The following is a 219-nucleotide window of genomic DNA, read 5'->3' as shown; positions in this document are numbered from 1 at the left end:
GAGGAACCGACCGGGTGCGACGACCCAAACCGACCAAACGTCCCTTCTTCTTTGGAACCCGACTGAAATAGAAAATAGCCAAATTTAAATCAAGAAATAAATGAATCGAACTTCAAAAAAAGAACTTACGGATTCAACGATTTCGTTGATTCGAAACCGGGACAAGTTGGTCGAAGCCGTCGAAGCGTCATCCTCGGTTTGAAGCTGAGACACTTCGTC

This window comes from Brassica oleracea, chromosome C8 (assembly GCF_000695525.1).
Source record: "Brassica oleracea var. oleracea cultivar TO1000 chromosome C8, BOL, whole genome shotgun sequence".
Classification (NCBI taxonomy): Eukaryota; Viridiplantae; Streptophyta; class Magnoliopsida; order Brassicales; family Brassicaceae; genus Brassica; species Brassica oleracea.
This window is presented reverse-complemented; position numbering follows the sequence as displayed.